Genomic DNA, 8,144 nt, shown 5'->3' with positions numbered 1-8,144 from the left:
CTCACAGCTGGCTTTATGCTGGACTGGATTATTAACTATATGCATCAGTAGTTCAAAGTGAATATGGAAGACAATGTTGAGAGTATACAGTTGAGAAAGAGAGGTAAACAATGCAGGAATGGAGTGGGGAAAAGAAGCATTTTACATTTGGGGACAGCTTATTGAGCCTTGTGTGAATACTTTTCCCCTTGGGAAATAGCTTCACTGCATTCCCTAAACATCCATTCACGATCAGGACACAGCTTAAGATGAATACTTTACTTTTTCCTGTGTATGCCTTCACTTGGCAGCTGAGAGGCATTGCCCATCCCAAAGTGCCCTAGCAATTAAACTAGTAGCCACTGGGTGGTGGTGATGAATTGAAAGAAGAACTGTAATTTATTGTATGCCGCTTCAGCTAAATTTAATATAGAAATGTTGCAGTGTTAGTAAGATTTTATTTCAGGGGTTTTCCTTGTACCCTGCATGGTCTCTGTTCCATATTTTGTTTGGGAGCTTCAAGCAGCACCTGTGAAAAGCAGAAACGACTCTGCAGAAGTAAGACTAGTGTGGCTGAGATAACAGTGTGTGAACTTGGTAGTGGGCAGCTGCTGAAAAGGCACCTGTTTAGATTAACACACATCCCCCATGCCTACGGCACTGCCAAAACCATTTTTAGCTAATTAAAAACAATGTGTTTTCTGTAAAGCAATATCGGAGAACGTGGGCTCTTCCAGATGTTGTTAGACTGCACTTCCATAGTTTCACACTGTCTGTGGCTTGTGCAAGTACAGCACCTGAAAGATCACATTTCTCCATTTAAAATAGATTGATATGAAGCAGAAACACCTATCTATATCCTTGCAGATTTACCTTGTCCTGTTATTGGATAAGCTAGAATCAATAGCAGGTCCCATAACTCATGTTCAAGATGCAACCAGGATTCACTTCGCACTTAGACCAGGCAAGCCAGCAAAATCTACAAGCAGAAATTGATTCATTTAGTTTTGTTTTATATTTATCTTAGTAGTGAGAATGGACTGATTATAATTGAATCTACTAAAGCTCACATATCAATGCCCAATTGACCTGGAGGAGTCTAGAGAAAGCAGTGGCAATGAAGAATTTCATAGAATCATAGAGTTGGAAGAGATTTTGTGGGCCATCCAGTCCAACCCCCTGCCAAGAAGCAGGAAAATCACATTCAAAGCACCCCCACCAGATGGTCATCAAGCCTCTGCTTAAAAGCCTCCAAGGAGCCTCCACCACACTCCGGCGCAGAGAGTTCTGCTGCCAAACAGCTCTTACAGTTAGCAAGTTCTTCCTAATCTTTAGGTGGAATCTCCTTTCCTGTAGTTTGAAGCTGTTGTTCCATGTCCTGGTCTCCAGGGCAGCAAAAGAAAAAAGAAAAAAGAAAAAAAGAAAGCTTGCTCCCCTCTCCCTATGACTTCCCATCACATATTTATACATGACCAGCTTGTCTCCTCTCAGCCTTTTCTTCTGCAGGGTAAACATGCCCAGCTCTTTAAGACACATCTCATAGGGCTTGTTCTCCAGACCCTTGATCATTTTAGTCACTCTCCTCTGGACACATTCCAGCTTGTCAACATCTTCCTTCAACTGCGGTGCCCCAAATTGGACAAAGTATTCCAGGTGTGGTCTGACCAAGGCAGAATAGAGGGATAGACTCCTATTTATGCAGGCTAAAATCTCATTGGTTTTTTTTAGCTGCCACATCACATTGTTGTCCACAAGGACTCCAAGATTTTTTTCACTCATACTGCTGTTGAGCCAGGCACCCCCCATCTTTGCATTTCATTTTTCTGCCTAAGTGGAGTATCTTGCATTTTTCCCTGTTGAACTTCATTTTGTTAGTTTTGGCCCATTTAAAACAGAAATTTTTATCAGTGGTCCATTTCAGTAGAGTGGTGATTCTACTACAGGGTTTTGCTCCAGACAAGAAAGGGACCATTAAAGGTGTTGAATCCCTAAATAGGTAGATTCACTACATCACTGACTTAGGACACTCACCACCAGAGAATGGTTTTCTTTCTTAGAAAGAATTTTCCCCAGCCTTCTGATGATCACAGACTCAAGTAGCTATTCTTGCATTGGGATAATGCCAATGATGGAAAAGGCATTTCCATTTCTTTAGGACTGGGGGCACAATTCAAAAAGAATAAAACTTACACCAGATCCTAGAGGAACCCAAGCAACAATCATTTGCTTTGTGTTATTGCTGTGTGCTTAGGATCTTGTGTTGCTGCTGTGTGCTTAGGATTTATATAAGATTTCAACTTATATAGATACTTAGATGACTGTTTCATAAGGTCTTCCTGATAAGATTTAATCAAGTAAGTTTACTGCTGCCTTCCTCTGGGGCTGAGGGTGTACCACTAGCCCTTGGTCACTCAATGGGTTTTTTATGTTTAATAGCGGATTCGAATCTTGGTTTGTCAGAGCTGTAATCGAACACTCAAACTGCTACACTATTCTGGCTATCCCTTTACTTTCGATCTACATTTGCTACTTTTGTTCATAATTCTGTATCTATCATGATCCATGGGAATGTTAGAAACCATTTCAGTATTCCTGCAAAGCTATTCAGTTTGTTAGTTTTGTTCCACAGCAATATATAATATTATAATGTAATGGCATACAGATGTTTCATACATTACTTCACAAATATAAAGATAATTTGTTTGGGTAAAGCTGCCGAGTCAGTTTAAATCTGTATCAGATTGCTAAACTAATTCTCAGTGGCTCAGATAAATACTTACTACCTCACACCTTGAAAAATGTCTCAAGCAATTCAGTGCAAGTTGTACTGCTGATAACCTGTACTGGCAACTGAGCAATGTTTTGGTTTTGGTGGTTAAAAAGCACTTTGAAAATGAAGTCATTTTCAAAGACAGTGAAAATAGGATGTGCGCTGGCCTTTATTTTATCTATTTAATATATTCCATACAGTAACTGGTTTGCTAGTCATGTTAAACTTTTTCTCATCAGCAATGAATAAAGTGTAAGGCCATAAATACAACTAAAGCAAGCAACTTCTTTATAATGTGTTACTACACAATAATAACTCATACCATTCTCCTTATAATAAACTATGCACATTAATGCTAAGCATTATCTCACCACGATTCAGCAATTGAATATTTTGACAGAGTAATTATTTGAATAATCTGTCCAGAAAATATGATTGAAATTATGGTAAAACATTACAGTTTACCATCGGAAAGTTGAAACTATTTGAACTATTAGTGGTTGTTTTTCTTCTTCTTGAAAGTGGAAATGCAGCTGACACCCACACTATTAGGGATAGTGCATCCTTTGTGTCTTTATATCTCACTAGGATGTATTCATATTCACGTTTTTGGGTAGGAGTCTATCCAGTCACCCAGGCAGCCCATTAAAAAAACCGAATCAATCTTTTTATATTAAAAAACCTCTACCAAATTATTTAACCTGTATTCAAGTACAGTAGAGTCTCACTTATCCAAGCCTCGCTTATCCAAGCTTCTGGATAATCCAAGCCATTTTTGTAGTCAATGTTTTCAATATATCGTGATATTTTGGTGCTAAAATCGTAAATACAGTAACTACAACATAACATTACTGCATATTGAACTACTTTTTCTGTCAAATTTGTTGTATAACATGATGTTTTGGTGCTTAATTTGTAAAATCATAACCTAATTTGATGTTTAATAGGCTTTTCCTTAATCCCTCCTTATTATCCAAGATATTCGCTTATCCAAGCTTCTGCTGGCCCGTTTAGCTTGGGTAAGTGAGACTCTACTGTACCAATTTTTGCAAGTTCTATTGTCCGGTTACAGACTATGGTGGCATCAAGATAAGCAATGGGGAAAATGATTAATTTTTCCTCAACTGTAGTGCTACAATACTCTTTTGTTTAAGATATATTTCACCAGTGTTTTGAGATTTTTACAGCTGGAAAAGTTATTCTAGTGCTTTAAAAAAAATTAGGGATAAGATTGCAATTTGGCAGGCTGATGGATTTACTTGCTGATACATCATTGCACATGGGAGCTGAAAAATTAGCACTAAGAACCATCCACGTCTGTAGAATTTGTGGTATTGTCTAATGTAATTCAGATAAGGAAGGTTCCACATTAGGGCTTTAGTGTAGATTTACAATGTGGTTTTTCACTCTTTTGGTGAGGGGAACAACAACATATCATAATTCAATTGTCATCTTCCTGTTTTCTCATTTAATCTTCTTTTACAGATGAAGGGAGTACCACACTAATTCAACATAATGTGAAGCACTAGGCCTCACACACTTGGGACCATACTAAACCAGACTTTCTGAGATAGGATAAGAAAGAACAAGGTGTTAAAAAACACCAGGGACATACTTGAAAGGTGGCACATGAGTACAAGAGCAAGAAGAAGACTTCCTGGGAAGACTGAAACCTTGGGAGATTTGTGTTTGAAAAGTGTGATGTATTTCAGTTAGTGTAACAGCATAGTGTAATGTGTATTGGACTGTGACTCTGGAGACCAGGATGCAATTCCCTGCTCACTCATCAAACCCCATTGATTGATCTTGGGTGAGTCACATGGGCTGAGAGCCCAGAAACCACCATGATAGAATTGCCTTAAGGTTGCCACAAGTTGGAAACAACTTGAAGGCATAACATCAACAACACAATTCATGAGGTCGCCATAAGTCAAAGCCGACTTGAAGGCAAGTAACAACAACAAATGACAACCAATATTTATTTGAGTCTAATGCATCATTGAATCTAATGCACATCTCAATTTTCAAAACCCTGAAACCAAAAAAAAGTATTTCCTGGTGAATTCACTGCACAGCGGCCAAAAGTGCACTCTTTGTAATTTGGCCAAAACAGATGCTCATTATAGTTGCTGCATGCTTAGGATTCCTTCTTTAAAACACAAAAGCGTTACAACACCAAAGCTTTCAGCAACAGAAAAAGAAACCTTGGAGTGTAGAATGATCTATGGGGTGCATCTATGCTGTAGAATGAATCCACTTTAATTGTCTTGACTCAATGATATGGGGTTATGGGGGATGTTTTGGGATCATGGTGGCTGCCAAAGAATGCTGATGTCTCACCAAACTACAAATTCCAACACTGCATAGCATTGAACCATGGCAATTAAATTTGAGATGACGTCCCTGAAATAGGAGCTCCAGGTGCCCCTGAAGCAGCTTCACCTTTTGCTTTGGCTCAGCACTAAGATTACCATATTAAGCAAATCTAACATGCATTTAGGGGCCCCTAGTGGCACAGTGCATTAAAGCGCTGAGCTGCTGAACTTGCGGACCAAAAGGTCCCAGGTTCAAATTCCAGGAGCGGAATGAGCACCCGTTGTTAGCCCCAGCTCCTGCCAACCTATCAGTTTGAAAACATGCAAATGTGAGTAGATTAATAGGTACTGCTCCGGCAGGAAGGTAATGGCGCTCCATGCAGTCATGCCGGCCACATGACCTTGGAGGTGTCTATGGACAACGCCAGCTCTTCGGCTTAGAAATGGAGATGAGCACCAACCCCCAGAGTTGGTCACGACTAGACTTATCATCAGGGGGAAACCTTTACCTAACATGCATCCTAATTTTGGGAAGGTAATTTAGCCAAAAAAGGTGAGCATTAGATTCAAGGAAATACAATAATCAATTTGCTTTGAAGTGTATGTCCAAGCTGTGCAATGGTTTCTAGGAATTATGGTTCAAAACTTTCTCAACTACCAGGGTGTTTTGCCATTGTTAACTAAAACTACCTCAGGTCCACAAATTTAAGCCTAGAGAAAAATAGTGCTCATGAATGTTGGTAAGGAGTGATGTAAAAAAAATGTGGTTAAAGCAGAGGAGGCAACAATTTGCTGAGATAAGAGATTAACATATATTAATTGTGTCAGGGAATCCTTTTTCATTTTTACTTGCTCCTGTTGTATTATTAGAAGTCAGAAACTCTTGCTGATGTATTGAAAAAAATCCTGAGATATACTTGACCTCCTCTCTGTCCATCCTTGCTACCTGTGAGGGAGAAGTGGCACAGTTGAGTGTCTGAAAAGATCTATGATTTTGGTAGACTTGGGTGTAAAAAAATTACCATGTCCCCTTCTTCTCCTTCCCATGCCTCACCTCAAGCCGCTGTCCTTCTTCCATACCTCATGCCTACCTGACATAGGCATGTAGAGTGACTTCGTTTGGAAAATACACAATGGCTGTAACCAACTAACAGTGTGAGGGGATTTCTGAATTTGGAACCATTGCACATTCAATAGCATAATACAAAATAACATGTGAAAGCACATGTCTACAATTTGGATTGGAGCATCAGCATGATTGTGAAAGTGTGAATGTGATGATGCGTCATCCCCATCAGCGCTATTCTCCGTGCATTGGTCAAGGGTGGCCCACTGAGTGTCATCTAAGTAACTATGGTCCTCCACAAGATATGTTTCCTGATCAGATGTTAGTGGTGTAAGAATTTGGAATCTGTTGTGTAACTCAAGCTGAGCAGAAGAATTCTGAGGAGGCTGCCTGGTCATGTGTCTCTTTCTATGGGTGACCTGCTTCCAAGCCTGAGGATTTTCCACATTTGATTGATCTCCCCAGAAGGTTCCCTATCATGTTGGGGTTGGTGCGATGATGGTTGCGTATCTAGAACAAGGTGATGTGTGGTATCCAAGAGCATGAGTTCCTGAATGTCCTTAAGGGTCTTAACACGGTCCTTGAGATGTTGGATCCTCTGTTCCATGTTCCATCTGTACTTGGTACAGATGTAGTTGAATAGTTGTTGTGTGAAGAAGCTGAACATACCACAGCTTGTGCAAGTGATAGGAAGTTTTTGCTTTTGTTCTGTCTGTGGTGAGTGAACTTACCAAGCAGGATCCTTTCACTGAAATCCCTCTCATAAGAATTCTGACTCCCAGTTGCACAACAGCTTGTCCATCGTGCACCTTTTCCATATGCACCTTGACATACATTGGTGTTATATTGTGCAATTCTGTAATTGACAGGTGTAAGATTACAGAAACAGCCCTACCTTCCCTTGACCTGGACTAGAAAGTTTTCTAGTTACACCTCGATGTCTTCTCGTCATATCTTTTGGTTTTAGAATCTAACTGGCGGGTGATCCATCACTAGGGACTTGGTTGCCAGTATGGCTATTGACTACTCAGAACAATGCTTTTTCAGCCCATGCTTGATTTTGTGCAGTTGCCAGTGGTTATTAGCCAGAAGTGCCAATTGCTTATGTAGGGCTATGTATCATATTAAGAATGCATATTTTCATACATGGCTTAGCAAAATACTGCATCAATGAGAAAGAGAATAAAAATGTGCCATTTCTTGCCTGAGCACTCCAAGGATTGCAATATATGCTCACAACTCTGAGCGGTTACTTTTGCAGGGTATATATTAATGAGCTTGTTATGTTTCACTCCTCACAAGGCTTTGTGTCTGCCATCATTTATTATTTTTTGCCCTCTCTAATAATTTTCCCCACATTACTGCCATGTGCATAATAGCCTTCTTTAGTATATCCAAGAGAGTATTTTATGATGGAATTTGCAATGGCTTGAGGTTTGCCTTACCAGCCTGGAGGAATGATAATGAGCTATTCTGCCTCTTACATTTATACTCTTCTCCCAGGCATGTAATTTTCTTAAAAGTTGATATTGTTCTCCTAGCAAGCCATTCTTCCCAATAATAGAATGCTAAGCAGTGATCTGCCCTCCAACTAGAACTTTTGTATGAGCAGGATGAATTCTTTGTAGTAGGTATGACAAACTGAATTCGAAAATTTAAGACAATGAGATAGAAGGAGGGAGAAATGAAATGTTTAAAAGCGGAAAGTGCTCAAAATTAAAGTACAGCGCTGGAGTACACATTTAGCAATGAACCAGATGTGAAAGCAGCAATACAAAGGTGCAGCACATGTGACTCTCCAGGCGGGAATTCCATCATCCCTCATTGTTGCCTAATAGTCTGGTTCGGATTGAAGGAAGTTGCAATTCAACAACACTTGGAAGACTGCACATTCTCTAATCTGTTAGATGCACATTGGCCCCTTGATAGTACTGAGATAGAGAAGACAAGCAGGACATCCCTATATTGTAGACTTCAAATGGCTCACAACACTTTTCCTCTCTTTAGGGAAATC

The sequence above is a fragment of the Anolis carolinensis genome, chromosome 2, assembly GCF_035594765.1.
Source record: "Anolis carolinensis isolate JA03-04 chromosome 2, rAnoCar3.1.pri, whole genome shotgun sequence".
NCBI lineage: Eukaryota > Metazoa > Chordata > Lepidosauria > Squamata > Dactyloidae > Anolis > Anolis carolinensis.
The sequence above is the reverse complement of the archived record's forward strand: the minus strand, read 5'-3'. Positions refer to the sequence as shown.